At 43.9% G+C, this 27,463-nt stretch overlaps 1 protein-coding gene across 1 annotated transcript in view; it reads right to left on the bottom strand.

Annotated features, from left to right (window-relative positions):
* AGPAT4 (1-acylglycerol-3-phosphate O-acyltransferase 4) overlaps window positions 1-18,467 on the bottom strand; it is a 111,981-nt gene extending 93,514 nt beyond the window's left edge. The window contains exon 1 of the mRNA XM_057738877.1: window positions 18,385-18,467. The gene's annotated coding sequence lies outside the window, so the exon portion shown is untranslated. The remainder of the gene's footprint in view (window positions 1-18,384) is intronic.
* Window positions 18,468-27,463: the final 8,996 nt, after the last annotated feature.

Genomic DNA, 27,463 nt, shown 5'->3' with positions numbered 1-27,463 from the left:
GAACACAGGGACACTGAAGGGAGCTGCGGGCAGCCGCCAGTGACTGAGGTCTGGAAACAGGGATGAGAGAATCCTTTCCAAGCCAGACGTTTCTTTAATTGGTATTTTTGGTGGTAGTATATAAAAGCTCCAATGGGAATGCCCAGACTCTGAGGAGTTCTAACTCCTCAATGGTTCTCTGTGTGTTGACTGCACCAGACTTCAATTTTGCCTCTGCTTTTAGGTTATGAGCTCCTCCCGTGCCAGAGACTAAATATATCATAAATGAACTAGAGATAATTATGAACAATTACAAATGAATATATGGAAAATAACTGTAAGATATTAACAGGAAGCCTCAGCATTTACTTATTCTAAAAATTTGTCTGAGAAAATAATTAAATTGGGACAGAAAGTCTTGGGAGGGCCAGGAAGAACACTGAGGAAGTATATTTAGTGACAAAAAGATGTTTACAATATACAAAGTCAACAAAAACATGTACCATATGAGCCAAATCTTAAAGCCAAAAAAAAAAAAAAAAAAACTCAGTGCATCTCTATGCTTAGGCAGTAGTTGGCTGCTAAGTCAAACTTTTTTTAATATCAGAAATATTTTAAATACACAAAACATTTTAGCACATTGATATCTAGTCATTTACTTCATTTTTTTAGTAAATAAAATATATAGATATTGAAGCCTCTTCTGCCATTTGAGCTTGAAATTGGTGTGTTTCCTTCAATGTTTTCATTCTTTGACTGTACAGTGTGTACTATATGTATTTACAAACAACATATAATTTTTGTCGTAAAATGTGTGTAAATAATTCCGAATCCTTTATAGAGATTTCCTTTCTAAACTCGACACTAAGCTTTTGAAATTTTATGCATCTAGTTTAGTCATTTCAATTGCAGAAGAGTATCCTTTTGCACGGCTACACCAAAAATTAATCTATTACCATACTGACATCCACTTCTTTTCTCTATTACAGAAAAATAGGCATTGGAAGTGGAATTGCTGCGTCATTCTGATGTCACGTGACATCCTCCAGCTTCACAAGATACTAACAAATTTCTTTTCAAAATGGTTGGACAATTTAACACTCTCGGAAGATGTCTGGGGTTAGAGAGATAAAGGAAACAATACTTTTCTTCTTTATGTTTCCCTGTATATTCTAACTATTCAACCGAGAGTGTTTACCACTCAGGGAATATATTTAAGTTAAAAAAAAAGAGCTCAAATTTTTACACTACGTTTTTGAGATTACTTATGTATATGAACATACATTGCTTGATAGTGCTCTTTTATTTCTTATTATACCCATTTTACAGATAAGGAAACAGAGGCTCCTGGAAGTTCTATGACTTATTTAGTTTGGTCACTAAACTGGTCCTGTACCTTCTCTGAGCCTCAGTTTCCTCTTTATTATTTCCATCAACCTACCTCACAAAACTATTGAGGGTGAAAAACAAGACAACTGACTTGAAATACCAAAAAACTTTAAAGTGATTTATAAATATATATAATCCATTGGTTATCTTTGGTCACGATGATGTTCTTTACATCTCTGTCCCTCCTCCGTACACAGTAAGAAATAACTAAGTATTGAGGAATATGGGGAAAAGTACATTCTTACAAACACAGCTACCATTTCAACTGGTCCTTTCCCAAGGAAAGACGTGTACGTTAGCCAGTGCTTTACAATTGGGAGATTGACTCCTTAATCCTTGATCTAAGCGTCATTCTAACAGTAATTTAATTCTTAAAGATGAGTAAATACTGACTCAAATGACAGAACAAAAAATGGATTCAGTACTAAAAGCAAGTGCTTTTTGGTTTCAAATAACGCTCTTCACATGACTTCCTAGTTTCTAAGAAAGCAAATCCTGGCAGAGTGGAGAGCTCTGGAAATACAACGCCTGGACTCAAAAAAGCTAGTGCCCGAAAACTGTTAAGACAAAGCGCAAACTGCTGTACACACGCAGCAAACCATCTATACCATTCTGAGGGCGGTACAGAGCCCGCTACCCTGCACAGCACTTCCAGCCCAAAAATACTCTAGGTTGAAGGGGACATAGCGTTGGTTCCCTGATAAAACCCCACACAATCGCCACTATATGAGCTGAACCAACAACCCTTCTGACAGTCACTTCCTCATTCCTTTCCTGTGGTATCTGGCAGATCGAATTCTCCTGCATTAATTCTATAGCACTGTGATATAGGTCTGAATACCAAAGGGACTTGGATTTGAAAACCTGAGACATCTATGCAAAGTATGATGCCCCATAGCCTCAGAGAAACTTGGGGAAGTGAATGAAAAACAACTAGCTCTAGATTCTCAGATATCAAACAGCGTTGCCATATGTATGACCCAGAAATTCCACACGTAGGTGTCTATCCAAAAGAAATGAAAACATAAGTCCCTACAAAACCCTGTACACGAACGTTCACAGCAGCATTATTCATAACAGCTAAAAGATGGAAACAGGCCCCATGTCCATCAACTGACACATGGATAATCAAAAAACTGACCCATGGATATCCCCACAATGGAACAGCATTCAGCCACAAAAAAAGAATGAATTCCTGATACACGCTACAACATGGATGAACTTCAAAAACACAGAAGACCACATACTGTATGATTGTTTTCACACAAAATGTCCAGAACAGGCAAATCTAGTGATTATCCAGGGCTCGAGGGCAGGGTGGATGGGGAATGCCCATGGGTAAGGGGTTTCTTTTTGAGGTGATGAAAATGTTCTAAAAAGTAGACAGTGGTGATAGCTGCACAGCCCTGACTACACTAGAAGCCGCTGAAAATGGGTGACCTTTATGGCACGTGAATTATATCTCATAGTTGTTTAAAAATGCAAAACAAACTCTTGGCAGAAGACAAAACCTAAGCATGGTCAGTTTTCAGTTCACATATGATGTAACTACACCTCCTGTTACTGTTTGAACAGAGGAGTGAGTGAGGCCAAGGGGAGTTCCAACCTCAGGAAAAAGGGATTCTCCTCTTCCGCAGGGAACAGAGCAAGACTCGGAACCCAGGTCTGCTGGTGTGACGTTGGCCAGGCTGAGCGCTGTTGCAGTGTACAGCGGGTCCTCCTACACTGGTATGATCTCTGTGAGGCTGGACCACAAATAAGGTTGGATGGGACCTCACCTCTGGTCCTGAGTACAGCCTGTGGGAAAGGCTGGAAGGATGTTCATCACCCCTGAGTTTTCCAAGCAGCTTCAAAGAGCAGAGGGAACTCACCCCCAGGCACTCATGCCAACAGCAGCTATTGCCACAATCTAGGCTTTGGCTTAAGATCCAGAGGAAATTTTCAGTGGATCCAAGGTGTTTTCTCCTTCATGCACAGCTGCTCTGAATACCTGATATCGAATACTCTGCTTCTGTTCACACCCACTCAAGTCGGGAGCAGATCATGTTTGCTACAGCAGACTCACCACGATTAAATGCGGATGAAATTTCAGGGTTCAAATATGAGAAGCAATGCTACTAGAGCTGTAAGATCAACTGCCCTTTAATGCCAACCAGAGCAGATGCTGACAAAACTTCCCCAGAGCAGAGTTCTGAGAGGCAGGCATTGTGTCTGGGCGCTCACCCGATAACCCAGGAGCCAGCCCTCCCTCCCCCCATCACACCCCCCCCCCCCCCCCCCCCGCCCCGGGCACTTACGAAGGAGTTGGTGAATGAAATCTGGAGAATCACCAAAAGCTTCACTGAGTGAATGAAATCAGTGAAGAGATAAATAATTGAAGGAAAAGAAATGGATTCGTCAGTCTGACAACATCGGAATCGTCACATTTTCTGGGTGGAAGGTGAACGAAGCAGCAAGACAGAAACGAAGAATTTATGTCCCCGGGCCACCAGTTTTCGCTCTGGGAGACTCTCTTTGCCCAAAGTCAGAGTGGTGAATTTCATCAGCTTCCTGCATCAAATTCAAAACATTCGCTGCCCTAGTGTCTCTGAGCCCCTGTGACCCAGGAGGGGCGGGGGCAGCTGCCCCAGCTTTCCTCTGAACTCCTGCCATGGACATCCGTGTCCCCCAGATGGGATGCGGGGGACGGGGACAAAGTGACAAGGACAATGGGACTTATTTCTAATCCGTGCTTTGGATCAGGAATAAAAGGAGCAAATTTAAAATCAGATGAAAGCTGAAAACCATCCAAACGTCCACTACCAGGTGAGTGAAGGAACAAGACATGGTTTATCCCTACAATGGGACAGCGCTCAGCGAACAAAGCAACGTGCTACCAACCCCCGAGACGCGGGGACAGACTGCAAAGCACAAGCCTTGCAGATGGCAGCCACTCCCACCGAAGCTTCCATTTCTCCTAGCGCCTTCTCAGAGGATGCTTTCACTCCTTGAACAAATAGTTATTGAGACACCATCCTGGGGAGTGGGAAAGAATAAGAAAATCTAAATTGTAACGTTGAAGGCCAGCAGCTACTCTCCCGGATAAAAAGCACGATGAGGGTACCTGGTGCCAGCAGGCAGGGTGGTGAGGTCGAGACGGTCTTGATGCAGGAGGGCATCACACCCAGCTCTTGGAGTTTTCTGCACAGAGCTCATCTGCATGCTTCTGAGCCCCTGCGTCTTCTGTCCCATCTGCCTGACGCCCTCCCCTCCCTCTCCTTCCCATCCCTGACTTGCCCAATGTGTGCTCATCCTTCAAAACCTGCCCTCACGGGACTTCCCTGGTGGTCCAGTGGTTGAGACTTTGTGCTTCCAAGGCAGAGGGTACGGGTTCCATCCCCGGTTGGGGAACTAAGATGTCACATGGCATGCAGCACAGCCAAAAAAAACCCAAAACAAACCTGCCCTAGCTTGTCCCATCCCGCTGCCTCCCCAGGAGCGGGTAGATGCATCCTTCCCCACCTTCCCATGGTCCCTTCTATAGTCACCGTGAGGTTCACTACTACAGAACTTTACCACATGTGGCAGTGCTTACGTACTGCCTGAGTTAACGATGTGAAGGATTCAGCACCGTACCAAGGCCACACAGCACCTGTAAATGATGCTTCCCTTCCTGTGTACGTCTGCCTTCCCACACGCCTGAACTCCTTAGGTGCTAAAGTGTTTCTCATTTGGTATTCAGAGTCCAGCAGGGACCTGGCCACGACAGGTGGTTAATGAACATTCATAACATGAACGACCCGACCGGTCCGTCACGTCCCGCACACTTGCGGAGAAATGCCCAGCTTATGGCATATTAGTACCTTGACTACAGGGTCAGCAGAAGGTAGCTGCTGTCCTGCGCCCAGATCAGGGCATCATCGTAAACAAAGCAAACAGGCAGGTGGGATTTTTTACTTACCATAAATCCAGCTAGTAATGTAATGCTACCAAACCGTATTCGTTGGGAAAACTCAGTAATTTCATTAACTCTACCTCTCTTCTAGAAACATACATTGGCAGAGATGACAGAAACATCTGGACTCTTTCTACCCTAACTTTCCACCACACCATTAACGTAAAATCTAACAATGTGGGGAAAAATAAAATCAAATCAGAGATAAAGAGGTTCCCTGCCACTGGTTTTATCCTCTTTATGTCCTTTGTCTTTAGTTATGAAGGAGGCCTGTAGCTTCTTGCTGCCTTCTTATAGCACGTGACCTCGAATGCCGAGGGGCTCCACAGTGTCAAGGTAGCAACCTTCACACCTGAGCAGGGGCTCATGCGCCAAGAGCCGGTTTGCCTTCATTAGGGTATTTGACCCTACTTAACTTGTAAAGTGGATACAGCAATAGTGCCTACGTCATGGGGTTGTGGTGAGGATTAGCTGTTTCTAGAGCCCTGCCTGGTATATGGTAACCTTAAATACAGTATCACCACCATCACCCTTCTAATCACCACCATCACCACCATCATCAATATCATCATCACTATCATCACCATCACCATCATCATCACCACCATCACCATCATCACTATCATCACCATCATCATCACCACCACATCAACACTATCATCACCACCACCATCACCACCATCATCACCATCACCATTATCATCACCATCACCACCATCATCACCACCATCACCATCATCACTATCATCACCATCATCACCACCATCATCACCACCATCACCATCATCACTATCATCACCATCATCACCACCATCACCATCAGCACTATCATCACCATCATCACCATCATCATCACTATCACCACCACCTTTGTCCTGGCTCTGGCTTTCCTTTTGTCCCATTACTTTCCTGCTGATCACCCTCCTTCCATCAGTGATCCCAGTTCTCCCAGCCCATCAGAAGCACCTAGAAAACTTAAAAACAAAACCGAGGAACCAGAGACTCGATCAGCCGGTCCAAGGTGGGTGATTCTAATGGACAGGCAAGGCTGAGCCCACAGCAGAGACTCTGCCCCTGAGACCTGAACTCAGGGAGTGAGACACAGCCTCTTCACCACAGCAGCCGTGTCCTCACTTCACAGGATCTGTGGCTGGTCCCCTGACTCTGCATCGAAGATCAAACGTTTGTACAGGTCACCAAGGCTTCCACCAGCAGCTCCACTTCAGCTCACTCTTCCTGCCTTTGATTAAACCCCCTCCTGCTTCTGTTTTAGGGTCAAAGACTCCATTTCGTGCTTGGAAGGCCAGCTCAGAGCACAGCTTCGGCAAGTAGGGCCAGGCTGGGAGCAGGCTGCAGGCCACCGTGACCGCCCCCCACAGCAATCTCTTCCCTCACCTGGGTCAGCCAGAGACGTGTTCTGAATGAAAGAACTTTCTGGAAAGCTAAAATTTATAACTTAAGTTGCCAAAAGATAAAGTGGACAGAACTTTTGTTTTGGTGACAATCTTTGCAATGTCATCTGGGATTTCTCCTGCCTTAGCAAATGTCTGCTGGGGACGACACGGACAGCTCAGGACCATGGTTCTGCTGTTCGTCAGTGAGTCTCAACCAGCACTCATCTTTTTAGTTCACTGTTCTGTCTTTTTCTACCCTGTTATCAACTGTTGCTTTTCCACCATTTACCCAGGAAAACAGATAACCAAGCTTGTTAAGCCAGTCTTTTCAGCATTTTGCATGCTAAGTAGGTTCTGGGTAAAATCAGATTAAGCCTAATGAAGTACACAGGCTTTTGACAATAATGTTTCTCACTTTATACTTCAGATCTGGAGCTGCTTTTCTCACGGTTGAGTGTGTCCCTAACTGGGTAAGTCATCATCTCTTAAATGCGGTGTGTTTCAGCAGACTTGTTGGTTTAATCTGAATTCAACTCCCTGCAGTCAAAAAGTACCTTTTCTCCACTTTCCCCCCCGGAATGCCAATCCCATCGCATGTGTCACACAAATATTCTAACACGAATTTCCCTGGAATAGATGGCAGTACTTCTAATGCACAGACCCCATAGCACCTTGATAACCTGAGAGCACTATTTCCATTTTCAAATGATTACTATGAAATGTTGGGTCAAGTGACACTTCATAGCTGCACTTAATAACATGGTTTTAAAAAGAGCCTGTACACACACACATAAAAGAGGCCCACCCTTCTTCCTTATTATTCTCTTATACATCAAAAACAAAAAACAAAAAAACAGAAAACCACTTGGTTTGCTTGTGCCTGGCAAAGTCCGTGGCTCAGATTTCTCTCCTCCAATGTTTTATCGTAAAGGGGAAAAAAAGTGGTTTATTGGGGTGGTGAAGTATTGGGCTCTCTTTCCATCTCTTACAGTGAGCTCTATCCAAGCCTCTCATGTCACGCGGAAGGTTTGGGTGAGGTTAGTCTTCAACCATCCTGGAGAATGTGAGACCCTTCGAGTAGTGGGTACCTTTATGATACCTGCTGGTATCTGATTTGGCAAAATTCACCTGCCCAACAGTTTTATTCAGATTTTAAGAGATAACCCCATGAAAGAAGGCTTTAAGAGAACAAGAGGATAACTTACCACAAAATAAGATAGCAGGGAGCAGTCAGCAGTAAGAGTTGATTCCTTATCCAAGAGATAGTCAAGGTACTTGGACAGGAAGAGAGATCAGAAAGAAAAGAGCAAGGGCTGGGCTGGTCCAGAGAAGAGATTACTCCAGTAACAAGGAAGGGAGGGCCCCTAAGGTGGGTGAATAGAGACAAAAAAGGAAAGACCCAAGCAACCTTCCATCAATTAGACCTTCAGGAGCAGACAGACACAGAGGAGAAAACAGTCAAGGTGGGCACATGTTCAGGGATGACTCGGGCCTGGCCCCATCCCATCCCATGCCATTCCCAAGACGTGCCATTGGACAGCATGGGAAGGGGGGCAGAGGAAAGGACTATTCCTTCCCACAGTCACCTAGAGATCATCCAGTTCAGTTTTCTTCTCAAAGGTGTCCACAGAAACATTCCCTTCAGCAGAGGACACTGACTCTGAAGGGTCTGGAGCTATGGCCTAAAGCCATCCAAACAACTCAGCCTGAAAAGTCTTCTGTTTTGTCTTAAACGTCCACGTAAATGTTGCATTATAGCATGGCGCGTCCATGTTTCTTTTCTTTTTAAAAATTCTTTTCCTCTGGATCTTTTGGCAAAACTGATGTTTGAGTGAGCTGGGCCCAGTTTACCCGGCACCTGGCACACGACCGAAATGGCCCCAGGATGTGGTGGTTGAAGAATGTGCATCTACCCTGGACTCCTCCCTGATGGGATCAGGAAAGCAGGACCCAGGATGTGCCTGGCCACTTCTCAGTGACAGGGGACAGCACGGCCTGAGACAGTCCCTGATCTCATAGAGCCCAAGGTCCCACAGAGAGTAAGCAGGTGGCCAGGGCCCAGGGTCTGGGACCCAGCCCTGCTCCCCTATGCCACGCTGCCCCCCATGGTCCTAAAGGCCGTCAGTCTACATGGCCCAGCAGAGCGCGGCTAAAGAAGGGGGCAGGGCAGGACGGTCTCTGGACTCTCATTAAGGAAACGTTCCTGTGGCAGGACACCTTGACCGCCAGGAGAATCCTCTGCCTGCCCAGAGAGGCAGGCAGGGTTACATCACGTGGTTATTAGGAAACTGCAGCTCAGGGCCTGCCCAGCACCCACAAGATGCAGCCAGCTCCCAGGCTTGCAAAGCACGTGTTCAAGAAGGTACCTCTTCTCTGGGGAGTCAGGCCACAGGGAAGCTTTTTAAACCAGACTGTCTTAAAGACAAATCACAGTTCAGCCATTTCAGAAGACAGAAGGCGTGGGAGAAAGGGGTGAGGAAGTGCCAATCTGGCTAAAATTGGAACCAATATAAATAATTAAAATAATCAGGCACATCTAAAATATCTCTGTGGTCCTCTCTCTCCATTTCCCCTAAACGTTAACCCTATTACTCCTCTAGAAATAGAGGTCAAATGAGGATTTTAGAGACACCGCGAAAATTCCGTTATACTGTTTGGTCTTAAGCAACTTAAACTTCCACACGATTTGGGAGGTTAAGATGAATTTCTGCACATTTTGAAGCTATGGAAATCCTTTCATCCTCAAAGAAGATCCAGGGTAATTGTGGGAAAGAATACATTATGCAAGTAAATGCGATGCTTTCATAATTCTTTATAGATCAAAAGTCACAGTCTTTGCTCCACAAACAGGTATTCCTAGCTCTGTGATTCAGGAAAGCGAGCTAACCAAACCTGCGCGTCGGTTTCAAGTCAGACTAGAGAAAAGAATTTACAACCCACCAGGCCGGATAAGGACGGAATGGCATCACAGGCGGAGCACACAACACAGTCGTAAGTGCTGAATGAAGGACCCTGGTGTTATCCAAGTGCATAAATGACTCCATGACAAAGCATAATAGAAGTGACCCTTTGGCAAGAGTATTACGGGAAAGGTTTCTTTCTGGACTTACTATCCCAGAGCATCGGAGAGGTCCTCTGGACAACCCCTCACGAGATCCGAGAGCTCCATTTCAGCTGGGCTCCTTCCACATCCTCCAGACGGAGCACCCGCTTGACGGGGCGCTCCCCACGTCCTACCATGTCACCCAGATCAGTTCACAGGTCCCACCTGGCGGTCCCTGCTATCCAGGCGCCTCACCACCTGGCGCACGCCTCTCCTGACTCACACCCTGCACCCCTGTAAACGCAGCACCCAAGCATGAGCACCCTGCTTCTAGGAAGCATTTCTGAAGCCCCAGACCAGGCGGGGGGGGGGGAGGGGTGCAGGGGTCTCTCTGCATTCTCCTCCGGGTGTGTCAACATGATCCACGTAGGTTTCTGTCCTGTCCTCCAGGCAGTGACCCTGTCTGGCTCATCTGTGCACCCTCAGTGCCCAGCCAAGAGTGGGCTGGACACAAGGATTCAGAAACGCTGTAAGAAGATGCGGGAACTGCACGGGGCGTGGGAATCACAGACTCGCCCCACTCACGCCCATCTTTCAGGCCCTCAGGAAGGGAGGAGGGAGACGGGCAGACCCAAGGAAGGGACAGCACAGGGACGAGACACCTCGTGAGCCTCCGGCACGGGGCTGGGGAGCGGGCCCTACCTGAAGCAGGGCGGGTCCAGGACCAGCAGTGAAGGTGGCCGCCAACGCGGTGGGAAGCACTGGAGCCCGGAGCCCAGAGACCAGAAGGGAGGGAGAGGCTGGATGCACCCACCACGACGACTAGCAACACCTAGGCGGGGAGCACATGGTTGGCTGTGAAGGCCCAGGAAACGGGGAAAATCAGCAAATCCCAGCCGAGGTAAGTGAGGTCCGTTACGCAGAGCAGCTCACAATTCTTTCTTTAGGTGTGTTCATCCATTCCACCCGAGTTCAGGCCACCGGCTGGGCCAGGCCCAGGGGTAGGGTCTCCCTAAACAGAGCCCTGAGCAGAGCTGTCCGCCCACCCAGCCCCGCCCAGTGCCCTCCCGGCAGCCTTGGGTTACAAGATGACTCTGCTGTAGGTTTGCTAGAAAAAACGGCACTAAACTTTGAACACGTTCCAGTTACACACCTGCCTTTCACTGATTTTACTATTATTTTCCAATTCCTGTCTATTTGTTAATTTCAACGACTGACCTGCACCTTTGGTTTGGACGCATCTTTGTAAACCTTGGGGGTACAGGTGGGTTCTGAGGGACGCGTTTGCTTGCATGGGGAGCCGACCACGTAGACTCGGACGTGGAAGTTCCCTAAAGCAGTGGGTCTCAACTGCAGGCGACTTTGCCCCTCCGGGGGACATGTGGCAGAGTCTGGGGTATTCTGGGCTGTCACAATCGGGGTAGGGGTGGCACCTAGAAGGTGGTGGCCAGGAACACTGCTAAACATCCTACAAAGCACAGGATGGCCTCACAACAAAGACCTATCTGGCCCAAAACGTCAACAGTGCTGAGATTAAGAATTTGCCCTAAAGCAATGTCCACCTGGGAGGACCTGGCTGGAAGGCATCAGATTAAGCACATCTGACTCCGGATCACTTATGCCCACCTTTTCTCTAGGCTACAGCACCCAATCAGTGCCAGGCGTGCTGCTCTGTGCTAGAAACGTTGATGAGGCTAGACCTGTAAAGAATTGTCTGTAATGTAACAGCATCTGGAACGAGTGACTTTGAGGAAGGATGAACGGGACTGAGGAAGAATGCCAGGATAACAGAGGCCAGAGATTCGGGACACAGGCCCAGAGGGTGGTAACCCATTTGGGAAAGGAAGCTGCTCACCAAACCTCCTTTCAACCTACCCTTCCCCACAGCAGAAGACAGAGGAGAGAGGAGGAATGAACGGGGACCCAGCAGGAGGTTTTAGATGACAGCATTGACTGCGTGTTGACGGCTGCAGCATCCTGGCAAGAAGCGCTAGGTACAAGCGGACTCTTTAAAATTTCATCAGCCTGGGTTAACCTCTGCCCGCAGAGAGGTGACAGCTCTGGAGGGAGCCAACAGAGATGGGAAAAAGAACAAACTTCACTCAATTCACTCCTCCCGTTCTCATTTCAAAGTTTGTCTAAGATAAGCGCTGGCGGTATCTTTACAGATAACACTCTGCCTTTAAACTCGCTAATGGATCTGTTGACAATCAACAACAGACAAGAAAAGCTGACTCCCATCTACCCACAGCCTTGCAAATCACTGAGAGCTGCCATAGCAGGTTATCCTTAAGAGCAACTTCTCAGCAAAGTTCAATCCTTGGTTAAAGATTGGTTTTGCGAACAGTTCATATTTGATTTGACGTAGGTATTGCACTGTTACTCAAGATGTTTTAATCACACGGCCCATTCCCTTCCCCGAGCGTATCGCCTCTCTGCCTGAACCACAAGAAAACAACAAAAAAACTCCCTGAAAACTACTCGAGTGGCTTGTCTTAGAGGTACAGCTATTCGTTTTCCCCCCAAGTTCTAAAATATTACTCTCTTCCAAAATTTCTGAAGTTCCTAGAACGTAGGCTGAGAGGCATGCAAGGAAAGGTCTACACGATAGAGAGCTGTTCACAACTGCAGAAATACTGAGCATCTATGTCCCAGGCACCGGGCTGGCCCTGGACATAGATGCATGATAGGATACCACTGAAATGGGGGGTGGGGGTGGGGAGGGATACCATGGTCTTGGGTCCAATCTCAGCTCTGCTATTTATTATGATATTAGGTGAGCAATTTATTCTCTCTAATCTTTACTTTCTCTGTAAAATGCAAAGTGATAACAGTTTTGACTTGCTCGGTTTGTTACGAGCATAAAGCAAATGAACACATGTGAGGTCTGTGTAATAGACTCGCCCATGGGGTGCCCTCAGCACAGGTGGGCTGCTGTCATTCTCATATATATCCTATAGGTTGGGTGGTCATCTCAGTGTCTCTGATGGCTTCTGCAGGTTACCTGTCATCCCCTAGACTGAGGAATAATCTCCTGCAGGAATTTCAGCGTCCGGTTTCAAACTACCATGAAGTACACAACGTGCCTCTTCTCTCATAGGATCCTACATAGAAATGACCATGAAAGAGCCATCATGTATGACCCAAGGTCAGAGGGGAGAGATCTGCCCAAATCCGAGTTACCGGGAGCAACTTCCCACTGAAGAGAGAAGCTGATCTCATCCACAATCAAAATAACAGAGAAGAAGGGGAACCGGCTACATGTTTTCTCTGAAGATCCGGTGGGCACCAGTGTGGGTGTTCCAGATGAACTTGGTTAGGCTGCCCATATAATTTCCTGCTGAATGTAGAAATTACATGGGGCCAAGCAATCCTGCTAAGAGAAGCTCCATGACAGCAGGAAATACAAGCAGGAAGTGCTGCAACAAGGTTTTAACAATATTTATTGGGGTACTTAGATTTAAGGTGTTGAAACCCACTTGCTTTTGTGGAACAAGACATAGACTTGCAACATCTTATGGGAAGTCCAACCACAAGAGGATTATCTAGTAAACCAATGGACATATAATTTTGATGCAGTTGGGAATCTGTCTTTTTAAAATGTTATATTTTGAGTCCATCTGGAGGGATCTATAGTCCCCCCCAGTCTGCAAGGAACTCACTTTGAGGGAACTTTGAGAGATTATCTCACACGGTTTGTACTTTTCAAAACGAGAATTTACAAGCCTTCTGCCCTCTGTGCCTCTGTGTCTGGAGGGTCAAAACCTCACTTCTTGGGACTTCCCTGGTGGTCCAGTGGTTAAGAATCCGCCTTCCAATGCACGAGACGTAGGTTCGATCCCTGGTCTGGGAACTAAGATCCCACATGCCACGGGGCAACTAAGCCCATGCACCGCAACTACTGAGCATGCATGCCACAACTAGAGAGCCTGGGTGCCACAACGGCAGAGCCCATGTGCTATGGAGCCTGCGCACCACAACTAGAGAGAAGCCTACATACGTGCTGCAATGAAGATCCTGCATGGCCCAACTAAGACCCAACACAGCCAAAAGTAAATAAATATATTTTTTTAAAAGACCCACTTCTTCCATTTAGTTAACCAACAAATGTTTACTGACATCAGACATAAGCTCAACCAGTGAGGAAGAGACAAGAAAGTTATAACATGAACAGTCAGCTGCTAAGTACTCTCACCCTCTCTGCCCAGAACAATTTATCTATAAAATTGTTCAATGAAAGAAGCATCTGGTGCAGTTAGCCAATAGATGCTTCAATCAAAAACAATACCCCCTGTATATATACAATGGAATATTACGCAGCCATTCAAAAGAGTGAAATATTGCCATTTGCAGCAACACGGATGGACCTAGAGATTATCATACTAAGTGAAGTAAGTCAGAAAGAGAAAGACAAGTATTATATGACATCACAGGTGGAATCTAAAAAAATAATAAAAATCAATTTATTTACAAAACAGAAACAGACTCACAGACATGGAAAACAAACTTATGGTTACCAAAAGGGAAAGGGGAGGGGGAGGGATAAATTTGAAACACGGGATTAATAGACACGTGCTACTATATATAAAACAGATAAACAACAAGGATTTACTGCATAGTACATGGAACTATATTCAATACCTTGTAATAACCTATAATGGAAAAGAATCTGAAGCTGTACACCTGAAACTAACACAATACTGTAAATCAACTATAGTTAAAAAAAAAAAAAAAGAACAATACCCCCTGGTTTAAGGGGCTGTTTCTACATCTGTCTCTCTGCTAGTTCCTGAGCTGCTTTAGAGAAGAAATAGTTTCCTATTTATTACCTGACACAGGACACTAATATCATCTGTTGAGTGAATGAATAAGTGGAGGGGTGGATGGATGGCATATATATAGGATGGATGGCATATATATGAATAAATGAATGAATGGTGACTAGTGAAAGGTATGGACTGCATGAAGGCGAATGAATGAAAGGCAGGACTAAAGGTGAGAGGAAGAAGTAAAGCACACCAGATTGGAGGAACAAAAACAAACACAAGTAGAAAATCTTCGTGGAGCAAGTTTTGAAAAATAAAGGAAGACAGATTAGATCGATTGCTCCTTGATAACATTCACCAAAAATTGCTCTCACTTTCAGATATTTCCTCTTACTCAGTCATTAGAAGAGAACGGAGATCAGCCAGTCACCGTACCTCCCTCAAAAACCCCTTTGGATATTTGAAAACTAGCTGTTTACACTGTGCGGTTCTGCTCAGTGTGTCCACAGCACTTGGCACATAATAAATACACAAGAAATACTGTTAAAAGAACACGTTCATGATTTAAGCTTCCTCTTTCCCGCAACCTTAGCAGTGATCCTCCCTGGTCCAAACATGAAGCCAAATTTCTGAGTTCTAAAACTTTCCAAATGGATTCTGGGACAAAGATTATTGAATTAGAATTGCCCAGGCTCTGGGTGATGTGAGATGGTTTTTAAGCCAGGCTTGGTTACATATGAAGATTCGGACATCAAAAACCATTCAGAACTGTGAACACAGTATCTTCCCATAGCCATTAGACCTCCTTTTCAGAACACAGCAGATTGCACAAAATACAGTAAGCCTGCCAGATGCTCATCTGAGCATCCCCCAATTTAAAGCAACGGCAATGGTCAGTATTATTAGAATGACGTTGTGGGTGCATGTGGGGTTCCCTCTCCCGAATTTCTTACTTGTTTAAAGTCTGATTTAACTCTGGCCTTTACTTCCCGGAGCTTCAACTCAAAAAGAACTGGATTAGGAAGGATTCTGCCTCCTACTTACACAGTCCTTTTCTAACAGTCTTGTTCTGAGTAAAACAAAATCCTGTCCCTGAATTGCTACTAGTTCTTTCCAGGAGCACAGAGTGCTCCTGGCCTATTTCCATGCTAAAGATGGACTTCTCCCTGCTTCGGACAAGAACCTTGAACCAGGACCCATCTCTCATCATCCATCCCTGTTACCTGGGACACCTCTGCCTCTTCCCCTTGAATCATCTGTCTCCTCTCCTTCAAACCTTCAACGTCACCAATCCTCATAACATTCTTCCCAGACTAACTGCATCTCATTTCTCAATTCCCTCGTGCCCTGCCTCCTGCTCTCCCGCTCTGTGTCCATCAACACACATTGTCACCCCCTTTTGGTAGATTTTAAACTTGAGAGCACAGACCATCACTTCCCTTTTCTTCACAAACTTGACAGCACCCAGTTCAGAGCTATGAAATCCCAGCACAATGGTGACTGTCTCCAATTTCACCAGTTATTTCCTCAGCATCACCTCCATCCAGCCTCTTTCAAGGGACGCAGAATTTGCTTTGCATCTGTAGCTCCACTCACCCACCCCAGGTCAAGAGTGTTAATTATGTTTTTAACTTCTACCCAGGGTCTTTTTCTTCTCCTTCCCCCCCTCCCTTTTTTTTCCTTTTTGGCTGAAATTCCAAACACTTCTTGCTACTTCTCCTTTGAACTCTATCCTACAAGGCTTTTTGCAGTGAAACTCCTAGATTTGGAAACTCAAGGGTACTCACACCACACACTTGACTTACACACTTTCGATCTGCTTTCCACACTCTTTGCAAACATCGCAAACTTACAATCCAACTGTTTACATGTACTAACATGTGCTTTTCAAAACAAGTCATATTTTTAATGACACTTTTCTGTGCCTTTTTAACTAGTTCTCTTGTCTTTAGTTTTGTGCCACGCTATTTAGCCCCATGTTTAGATAACATTTGTATTAAATAGGTAAGACCTCTTGCACTATAATGAGTTTTGTAAGTCATAGACAACAGCACGTTGAGATAAGGATCTTGGCAAGCAGAACCTCATTAAACCACCCCTTCTTCCTGCTTCCCCACAGAGAGGTTACTCTGAGGTTTCTAAGTGATGCCTTTGGCTTCACAGCAGGAAGGCACTGTGGAGGGCTAAGCCACTTTCACAAATCTTTATCCAAAACTACAGATAATTTTAAGAATCAAGGGTGAGATTACTATTGATCCATCTTATAAAGCCTAATTTGGTAATTCAGGATGCCCGTTAGAAGAATGGTCCCCGTTATCAAACATTTCCTTAGATGAACTGAATAAAAGCAACAATTTGACTCCTACCTGTTGATAAGCCCACTTGGACTATGTCTGTTCAACAGATGTATCACTTGCTTTTAATTATATTTAACTTTGCTTGATACTATGTAGATGATCCTTTTTTTTCTCATGTTTTATGTTCTTCCTGAATATCAACTCTTTTTCTCTCCATAGAGGATATTAAGATTCAGCAGTTTTAACTTAGGGCTTGCTCCTGTTGTCCCTGACCAACTACACACACACACACAAACACCACCACATATCATACACACACAACCACACATCACACACACATACACACACACATCACATACACACCACAGACACACACGTTCTCCTTTATCTCATGATATATATATTTTTTCCAACTGAGGATGCTTGACTAACAATCACAGATGGGTTAAGCCTTGCCCAGTTTTGAAACAGAGAAGGTCTATGGACGCTCACCTTAAGGCAAGTGAACAGCGTGATCCCTGTTAGGATGATGCCCCCAAACTTAGAATCCTGCTGGCAGTTACCATTTGTTACTCATTTATACTTGTTGAACTTAGAGTGTGTGCTAAGTAAGTTCAGACTAGAGCAAAGACCCCTCTTTTAAACATCTAGACTTTTAGGCAAACCTGGGCAAACAATGACGTGTCTGTCTGTGTGGACTCTCAAATACTCCCTACAACTTTTTTCAAGGATCTCCCTCCACTAAGAAGTAAGTGCTCTTCCTCGCCCCATCCCCGCTTAGGTTGGTCACAGAATTAACATCACATCTTGAGAACACTTTAGGTTTCCCCCAAAGACCAAAAACTGAAGACTTACATAAACACCAATCAATTCTTTTTTCTAATTCCAGATACGATGAAGAATTTCATAGGCTAAAGATGAAGTAAATAAAGAGGTAATTACAAATGCCTGTTTCCTTGACAACTCCCCTCCCCCAGCCCTCCTGTGATAGGGAAAAACCAAAACGGGGGTGAGGAGGGGTAGCCACGAAACCAGGCTGCATCTGAGCAGCTCCGGCAAGAACCGGCGCGGAAAGCAACCGACGCGCAACACACACAAATACAGCAATGGATACCCGGGCTGCATTCGGTGTAGTATTTTTGTGGTTGCCATAGAAACGCCAGAGACGGAAGAACATGTTGCATGACACAAAAGAGACCGATCGGTAACAGGAACCTTCTCCCCGGCTGCATGTATTGCAGAGAAAATTCTTTCACCCGAGGCGGGGGCTGGGCAGGGAGAAATGAACCCCAGCACAGCAGCTCGAAATCACACCGCGGCCGGGCACGCTCCCCGAGCTGAGCACAAAGAAACGGTCCTGGTGCGGCAGCAAAGCCCCCGCCGCCTTCCAGGGCTGCCCCTCCACGTTCCCACTGCCGCCTCACTTCCTTCTCCGCCTTCCTCTCCTCCTCTTCCTTACCTACCCCTTCCAGAGGTTTTACTGAAATCCGGCCAAGGAGAGAATAAAAGTGAGAGAGAGGGGTGCAAACATCCGCCACGCCCAGAGGTGAAGTCGCCTGGAAAGAGCACGAACGGCACATACCTCCTTTCTGGCAGCCCTGGACACATGGACTTTTAGAAATCAGAAACTGAAAGGGAGCAGGCTGGGGTGCAGAAATTGCCACTAGTTTATAGGAGCTGTAAGTCAGCCAACACTGGAAAGAAAAAGCGAGACTCCACCCATAGGGTGGACCCTTCGGGGGAAAAAAAAAAAAAGTGGTCCTCAGCTGACGTCTCTCCCCACCCCATGTCACTTCCTTTTAAAGCTACAATTTAGCAGTTGTGGGGAGGGCGATACGAGCCGGTGTAACATGAGTCCCTCCCCCTCCCCTTAATTAGTGTCAGGAAGTGCTTCGGTTGGCTTCACGTTAGAATGCTCTGGCCGGAGAACCTGCCAGAATGGGAAACAAAGCCCGCTAGGTGGCCTTCCTTTCTCGGCCGCGCCTCCCAAATCCTGTTGCATCCCTGTGCCGACATGGCTCCTCCAACCTCAGCTCAGACAGATCCAGCCCGGTCTGTGCTGAGACCTGGAGATCGCCCTAAGCCGGCTCCTATTTTGTTTGGTAAAATACCCGCACTCTGCAATCCCCCCTCACCTCTCACTGGTACGCGGTGCGGGAAGGAGATTGCATTCCACTCGGAAGAGCCCCACAGCACCTTCGACTGAATAATACTGAAAACTCCAGCGATCTGAGATGTTAAGAACTGGGAGAAAGAGGCTTGGAGGTCGATGGACTTTCTCCCCGTGAAGCAGCCACCAGGGTTGATTCCCCGTGCGCGCGCGCGGGCGCATGCACGTGGCGTTCACGCGCAGTGTTAGAGAGGGTCTGGGCGGACCTTTATGATGAAATAGAGTCTTCATAACTTTAGAAGAGGGCGGGCTATTGAACCTCCGGCAATGCCAGGTCTCCAACATCGCTAAAACACCCTTTCAGCCTCCAGTTAAGATGTATGCCCTTCAAATGTTCTCTTTTAGAACCATTGTCGCAAATAATATTTGAGTATTAACCTGCGAATCCCGTATTCACCCCGTTCTTTAGATGGTTATAATCCACCGGGGAAAAAATAAAGTGTTCCCAAATAGCTAGACCATTCTGCAGAATTACTAAGAGCTACAAAAGTGCTAAAAACAGCGTGGCATGAGAAAACAGAGAGAATGAAAAGAGTTCTTTTTGGTTTTGATGAGGGGACAAGGCGTTCATAATTCAGCAAACATGGTTTGGACTGGGTCCTACAGTTTGTGCGGCGTTTTGAGAGTCTGTGATGGAGAGAGGGAAAGACATGAATGGAGAGAGGGGGTGAAGGACATCTAAGGCATAAAAAAGGACCGGAACAGAAAACCCATTTGTGGCAATGGTGTGTTTTAAAATACGTGTGAAAATAAATTTGACCTTGTAAACATGTTTATAAAAGATGTTTGTAAGTTCTTGTAGCCAATGCAATTTTTAAGAGTTCTCATAACTTTTCGAATTATATTTTAAAATCCATTTGTTTCCAGTTTTTCAAAGCACTTCTCAAGAAGAGTTAGATTGATGGTTTTCATATCTGAATTTTGAATGAGGATTTATTTCAAAATCTACAAATTGCATAAATTTGTGCTACATTTACTATAAGTAGAGGCACTGATTTCAATAGAAACTGTGAAATTAAAAATTTTGACAATTACAAGTCTTATTCTGATCATAATACTTCTATGTGTCTTTATTCCTTTAAGATTACTGTTATTCTTATACCTATTTTTGCTACAGTAACACTTTGCCTATTTACATGATGTTACAGTCTCAGTTACCTTAGAAATATAGCTAGGAAATATGGGAGGAAAAAAGACTACTTCTAAAAATCCAAAGTGGAAATACAACATTCCATCATTAAATCCTATGTACTTTACTCAGGGTCCCATTTACAGTCTCTCCTTATTTTAAATACCCTGATTTAGCTATTTCTATCTAAACAAGGAATTGTGAAAATTTCTAGATCACAGTCTAACAATTCAGTTCGACAAATATTTATTGAGTATCTGTGCTAGTTACTGAAAATACAAAAACACAAGTAAGGCATGGACATTGCCTCAAGGGGCTCAGAGTCTTAGGAAAGAAAGAGGCCTGTAAACAGTTAAGATACCACGTAAGGAAGGTCGTAATTTGAAGTCTGTACAAGGTTCAGAGATGATCCCAAGAATGGGAAGACAGAAGTAGGTGAGTGTGTCTACATAGTTTCTTTTTTTCTTTTTCTTTTTTTTAACTCTTTATATTTAAAGTGTACAATTTGATATATTTTTTTCTTATTAGTAATGTATATATGGTAATCCCAATCTCCCAATTCATCCCCCCCCACCATCCGCTTTCCCCACTTGGTGTCCATATGTCTGTTCTCTACATGTGTCCCTATTTCTGCCTTGCAAACCGGTTGATTTGTACCATTTTTCTATATTCCACATATGTGTGTTAATATACGATATTTGTTTTTCTCTTTCTGACTCACTTCACTCTGAATGACAGTCTCTCCATCCATGTCTCTACAAATGTCCCTACATAGTTTCTTAATTCACAGCAAACTGTGAAAGGATGAGACGGCGAGAAATAAATGCTGATAGTTGGAGAGATTTGAAAGGAGCTGAGAGGCGTAAACTGGTAACTCATAAAAAGGAAACACAATTAGCCATTAAATAACAACAACAGAAAGGATGCAATCTCACATAAAAGTAGAAAGGAAGAGATGTCATTTCTTTGCCTGTCTGCTTGTTAAACATTCAGAAAACTGTAATGTAAAATGTGAAGATACTGTGTGATGGGCTGACTCCTCCCTTCCTGGTGACAGTAAATTGGTACCTTCTTTCTGGAATTTAATTAAACAAGATGTATCACAAGCCTTTAAAATGTTCATACTCTTTATCCAATAGTTCAACTCACAAGAAATTATACTAAGGAAATAAGCAGAGATAACCTCAAAGATTCAGGCACCTGTTGATTCATCAGAGTTGTTTGAAATAGTGAAGGCTGGAGACCGTCTAAATGTCTGAAGTGGCGAGTTATGTAGATGATGTGATATTCAAATGACGGGACACTATAAAAATTAAAATGCTGTACTTGAAAGACGTAGGGAAACTTTCGTGATATCTTAAGCGAAAACCTATAAAACACAAACCTTTTGTTATAGTTATACAAAACACAAACCTTTTGTTATAGTTATACAAATAAAACACAAACCTTTTGTTATAGTTATACATAAAACACAAACCTTTTGTTATAGTTATACAAATATATATTATACTAGGTGTGTAGTCGTTTGAATAGTGTCCTCCCCACCCCGCCATTCATGTCCACACAGAACCTCAAAATGTGACCTCATTTGGAAACAAAGTCTTTGCAGACATAGTTAGTTGAGATGTGGCCATGCTGGACTAGAATGGGCTCGAAATCCAATGATTTGTGTCCTAGGAAGCTCACGCAGTCTGCAAAAAGGTCACTAAACTGCTAATAATTTTTTCTAAACTGTGAGATTTTTATTTGCTTTTTTATAGTCTATTGCATTTGAACTTTTTTCTACAATGAGTATTTGTAACTTTTATAAAAGAAAATGATCATGATTAAGAAACAAAAGACTTGAGGTTTCTAAAGTCTTAGGTGATTTAGGACAGAAGCAAAGAATAATTGATGGTGATTATGACCTGTTCAGTCTCAAAGACTGAAGTATTTTCAGAACACTCCATTAAAGGTAGAATGCTACATGTTTCAGAAGGGTTTCTTTTACCCAAAATTCGGGTACTTGAAATGATGAATATCATTTATCTAAAATGTTCACTTATATGCTGTGTATTTCGCTGCCATGCTAGATGGTTGAGTTATTAAGGACATATTCCAACAGCCTTTTCTCTTAACACATTGTTAGCTACACACTGACAATAGTTTTGCTTTCTTTTCATTTGACTTATATTATGAACATGACTATAGATACATCCACATAAATCTATATACACAGTTTAACAATTTCCTTGTTATAAAATATAAACATATCACAGATGGTGATTATAATAACCTCGCTGTATGCTAAATTAGGAATTGTTACTGCTTTGAGGTGACAAAGAAAAAGTGTAAATAATAAATTCAGTTTGATATTTGGAGTGTTTAATTTTATATTTAATAGTTGTATATTTCAATCACTTCTAATAGACTCTTACCAACGCGTTACATTTTTCTTTTTAGAACTTGTATTGAGATACAGTTAACAGACAATAAACAGCATATATTTAGAGTGTACAATTTGGTATCCCAATCTCCCATTTCATCCCCCCCCAACCCTCCCTGCTTTCCCCACTTGGTGTCCATGTGTTTGTTCTCTACAGCTGTGTCTCTATTTTGTCCTTTCTTGTCTCTTGTAACATTTTTAATTTTAAAGTCTATTTTATCAGATATGAGTATTGCTACTCCAGCTTTCCTTTGATTTTCATTTGCATGGAATATCTTTTTCCATCCCCTCACTTTCCGTCTGTATGTGTGCTTAGGTCTGAAGTGGGTCTCTTGTAGACAGCATATATATGGGTCTTGTTTTTGTATCCATTCAGCAAGTCTGTGTCTTTTGGTTGGTGCATTTAGTCCATTTACATTCAAGGTAATTATTGATATGTATGTTCCTATTACCATTTCCTTAATTGTTTTGCTTTTGTTTTTGTAGGTCCTTTTCTTCTCTTATGTTTCCCACTTAGAGAAGTTCCTTCAGCATTTGTTGTAGGGCTGGTTTGGTGGTGTTGAATTCTCTTAGCTGTTGCTTGTCTGTAAAGCTTTTGATTTCTCCGTCAAATCTGAATGAGATCCTTGCTAGGTAGAGTATATTCTTGGTTATAGGTTCTTCCCTTTCATCACTTGAAATATATCATGCCACTCCCTTCTGGCTTGCAGAGTTTCTACTGAGAAATCAGCTGTTACCCTTCTGGGAGTTCCCTTGCATGTTATTTGCCATTTTTCCCTTGTTGCTTTCAATAACATTTCTCTGTCTTTAATTTTTGTCAATTTGACTACTATATGTCTTGGTGTGTTTCTCCTTGGGTTTATCCTGCCTGGGACTCTCTGCACTTCCTGGACTTGGGTAGCTGTTTGCATTCCCATGTTAGGGAAGTTTTCAACTATAATCTCTTCCAAGATTGTCTCGGGTCATTTCTCTCTCTCTTCTCCTTCTGGGACCCCTATAATGCGAATGTTGGTGCATTTAACATTGTCCCAGAGCTCTCTTAGGCTGTCTTCAGTTCTTTTCATTCTTTTTTCCTGATTCTTTTCCACATCAATGATTATCATCATTCTGTCTTCCAGGTCATGTATTCGCCCTTCTGCCTCAGTTACTCTGCTGTTGGTTCCTTCTAGTGTATTTTTCATTTCCGTTATTGTGTTGCATATCTCTGTTTGTGTGCTCTTTAATTCTTCTAGGTCTTTGGTAAACTTTTCAATCTTTGCATCCAGTCTTTTTTCCAAGTCCTGGATCATCTTCACCATCATTATTCTGAATTCTTTTTCTGGAAGGGTGCCTATCTCCTCTTCATTTAGTTGTTTTTCTGGGTTTTTATCCTGTCCCTTCATCTGGTACAAAGTCCTCTGCTTTTTCATTTCCTCTCTCTTTCTGTGGCTGTGATTTTCAGTTTCACAAGACGAAATACTGCTGATACTGCTTGATACTGCTGTTTGCCCTCTTGTGGAGGGAGCTATCTAGGAGGCTTGTGCGTGCTTCCTGATGGGAGGGACTGATGGTGGGTAGGGCTGGGTGGGCACAGCTCAGTAAGACTTTAATCTGCTTGTCTGCTAATGGGTGGGGCTGTGTTCACACCTCATACCTTGTTGGTTGTTTGGCCTGAGGCTACTTAGCACTGGAGCTTACAGGCTCTTTGGTGGGGCTAATGGCGGACTCTGGGAGGGTTCACACCAATGAGCACTTCCCAGAACCCCTGCTGCCAGTGCCTCTGTCTCCTCAGTGAGCCACAGCTGCCCCCCACTTCTGCAGACAACCCTCCAACACCAGCAGGTAGGTCTGGTTCAGTCTCCTATGGGGTTACTGCTCCTTCCCCCTGGGTCCTGGTGAGCACACTTTTTTGTGTGCCCTCCAAGAGTGGAGTCTCTGTTTCCCCCAGTCCTGTGGAGGTCCTGCAATCAAATCCCGCTGGCTTTCAAAGTCTGATTCTCTGGGGATTCCTCCTACCGTTGCTGGACTCCCAGGTTGGGAAGCCTGACATGGGGCTCAGAACCCTCCCTCTAGTGGGTGGACTTCTGTGGTGTAACTGTTCTCCAGCTTGTGAGTCACCCACCTGGCATTTATGAGATTTGATTTTAATGTGATTGCACCCCTCCTACCATCTCATGGCGGCTTCTCCTTTGTCTCTGCATGTGGGGTGTCTTTTTTGGTGAGTTCCAGTGTCTTTCTCTCGATAATTGTTCAGCATTTAGTTGTAATTCCGGTGCTCTTGCAAGAGGGAGTGAGCGCACATCCTCCTACTCCCAATGTGTTACATATGTTTTTAACGACCAATAATCTCTTACAGCCATATTGTGATTATTACAATCATTTTAAGTACATTCAAATAGCTCTAACATTACCTACCACTGAGGAAAGTGCAGAGGAATTAGGCAAGATTCCTCCTTGATCGATAGTGATTATGACCCAAGTCATTCCTCAAACATTAATGTCCGTTGATCAGCTCTCAACAGCTCTCGTCTTAACTCAGAATTTTTCTTTAAACCTCTTACTAATTCTTGTCAGTGTTTGCTCAGCTCCTTTCTCTTCCAGATCACTCCAGGTCCATTCAGCCTGGTAGAGATGACCCTGGAAAGTCTGTCATTCCCTTCTCTTGCATCCAGGCACTGAGCAACTGGAAACTGTATAATGCAGGAGCAAATCTATCCCAACAGGAGGAACTGAATTCAAATCAATTAATGCCCAACTGGGGCTTCCCTGGTGGCGCAGTTGTTAAGAATCCACCTGCCACATTTCTCCAGTGAAGACATACGGATGGCCAAGAGGCACATGAAAACTGTTCAACATCACCAGTTATTACAGAAATGCAAGTCAATACTACAATGAGGTATCACCTCACACCAGTTAGAATGGGCATTATCAGAAAAACTACAAACAGTAAATGCTGGAGAGGGTGTGGAGAAAAGGGAACTCTCCTGCACTGTTGATGGGAATGTAAGTTGGTATAGCCACTATGGAAAACAATATGGAGGTTCCTTAAAAAACTACAAATAGAACTACCATATGATCCAGTTATCCCACTACTGGGCATATACCCAAAGAAAACCATAATCCCAAAAGAAACATGTACCATAATGTTTATTGCAGCACTATTTACAATAGCCAGGACATGGAAGCAACATAAATGCCCATCAACAAATGAATGGATAAAGAAGATGTGGCATATATATACAATGGAATATTACTCAGCTATAAAAAGGGATGAGATGGAGCTATATGTAATGAGGTGGATAGACGTACAGTCTGTCATACAGAGTGAAGTAAGTCAGAAAGAGAAGGACAAATATTGTATGCTAACTCATATATACGGAATCTAAAAATGGTACTGATGAACTCAGTGACAAAACAAGAACAAGGACACAGATGCAGAGAATGGACTGGAGAACTCGAGGTTTGGGGGGGCGGGGGGTGAAGGGGAAGCTGAGACGAAGTGAGAGAGTAGCATAGACATATATATACTACCAACTGTAAAATAGATAGCCAGTGGGAAGTTGCTGTATAACAAAGGGAGTTCAACTTGAGGATGGATGAAGCCTTAGAGGACTGGGACAGGGAGGGTGGGGGGGGAGTCAAGGGAGGGAGGGAATACGGGGATATGTATATAAAAACAGATGATTGAACTTGGTGTACCTCAAAAAAATAATAAAAAAAAATAAAAAACAAAAACAAAAACAAAAAAACCCCAAAAGACACATGCACTTCAATGTTCATTGCAGCACTATTTACAATAGCCAGGACATGGAAGCAACCTAAATGTCCATCAACAGATGAATAGATAAAGAAGATGTGGTACTTATATACAATGGAATATTACTCAGCTATAAAAAGGAATGAAATTGGGACATTTGTAGAGACACGGATGATCTAGAGACTGTCATACAGAGTGAACTCAGAAAGAGAAAAACAAATATCATATATTAACACATATACGTGGACTATAGAAAAATGGTACAAATCAACCAGTTTGCAAGGCAGAAATAGAGACACAGATGTAGAGAACCAATATATGGACACCAAGTGGGAAAAAGCAGGGTGGGGTTTGGGGGGGAATGAATTGGGAGATTGAGATGGTCATATATACATTACTAACAAGAGAAAAAAATCAAATTGTATACTTAAAATATATGCAGTTTATTGTATGTCAATTGTATCTCAATAAAAGTTCTTAAAAAAAAAAAAAGAATCCGCCTGCCAATGCAGCGGACATGGGTTGGGCTAGGAAGATCCCACATGCCGCAGAGCAACTAAACCCATGCATCGCAAGTACTGAGCCTGTGCTTAGAGCCCACGCTCTCCAGCAGGAGAAACCACCTCACTGAGAAGCCCAAGCCCCCACAATGAAGAGTAGCCCCTGCTCATTGCAACTAGAGAAAAGCCTGCACGCCGTAATGAAGACCCAACACAGCCAATAAGTTAATTAATTAATTAAAATTAATGCCCGACTGATGAGCAACAAATGGAAAAAGTTCCCAGCTTCACTATCTGATTTTAAAGGACAAGGTCATACAAAAGAATACTGAGACTCAGCCCTTTCATTCTTTGTACTGAGTGAAAAGCAAGCACGCCATTTCAAGTGGTATTTTACTTTGGATGATTTCAGTCCTTGTACTTTATATGTTGTGTGATTTTTAAAAATTTTTGATAAGGTGATTACCTTTATCACCAGAAAATTGAAACATTTTTTAAAAGCAAATCTTGGGACTTCCCTGGTGGTTCAGCAGCAAAGAATCTGCCTTGCAATGCAGGGACACAGGTTCAATCCCTAGTTGGGAAAGTAAGATCCCACATGCCATGGTGCATCTAAGCCTGTGTGCCATAACTACTGAGCTCACACGCCTCAACTAGAGAGACTGCATGTTGCAAACTACAGAGCCCACGTGCTCTGGAGT

Source organism: Hippopotamus amphibius, chromosome 6 (genome assembly GCF_030028045.1).
Source record: "Hippopotamus amphibius kiboko isolate mHipAmp2 chromosome 6, mHipAmp2.hap2, whole genome shotgun sequence".
Lineage (NCBI taxonomy): Eukaryota > Metazoa > Chordata > Mammalia > Artiodactyla > Hippopotamidae > Hippopotamus > Hippopotamus amphibius.
Note: the sequence above shows the minus strand (reverse complement) of the source record. Positions and strands in the feature narration are given on the sequence as shown.